Below are 670 nucleotides of genomic sequence, written 5' to 3'. Positions count from 1 at the left end.
AGATTCACTAGTTCGTTCCGAAATACATGCAAAGTTTCACCATGCTACTCTTCGTTTTAAGGGAGTTATGGCCAAAACGCAAAACCGTACCAGTACATCGTCAAATTTCAACGGATCTTCTCGAAATTTTTCATGAATATGCGTTGCATCCTTGCGTAATTACATGCACATTTGTAATTTTGTAGTATTAGATTTGCTATTTTTGTGGTCGTTTTTTCTTACTACTTTATTGGATTCTCTTGAAGCGTATTTGTACTGCAGTGAAGCATTTTGTTTCTCTTTGTTACTCTATTTCTAGTTACCAGTGGATACTGATTGATGCATCTTAACCAAATTTGGTATGTAGGTTCAATAGTTAGTTCCAAAATTACATGAAAAGGTTCACCATGCTACTCTTCGTTTTAAGGGAGTTATAGCAGGATATGAGTGTTGTACCAGTACTTCGTCAAATTTCAACGGATCTTCTCGAAATACTTTATTAAAGTTCGTTGCGTCCTTTCGTATTTACATTCAAAATACTAACTTTGTAGTGTTAGTTTTGTGATTTTTATGGTCGTTTATGTTACTACTTTATTGACTTCTCTGAAATCGTATGTGTAGTGCATTGAAGCTTTTTGTTACTACTTATTTCTCGTTTTATTGTTACCAGAGGGTACTGAATTGATGCATC

Source organism: Limulus polyphemus, unplaced genomic scaffold (genome assembly GCF_000517525.1).
Source record: "Limulus polyphemus unplaced genomic scaffold, Limulus_polyphemus-2.1.2 Scaffold2169, whole genome shotgun sequence".
NCBI classification, from domain to species: Eukaryota; Metazoa; Arthropoda; class Merostomata; order Xiphosura; family Limulidae; genus Limulus; species Limulus polyphemus.
The sequence above is the reverse complement of the archived record's forward strand: the minus strand, read 5'-3'. Positions refer to the sequence as shown.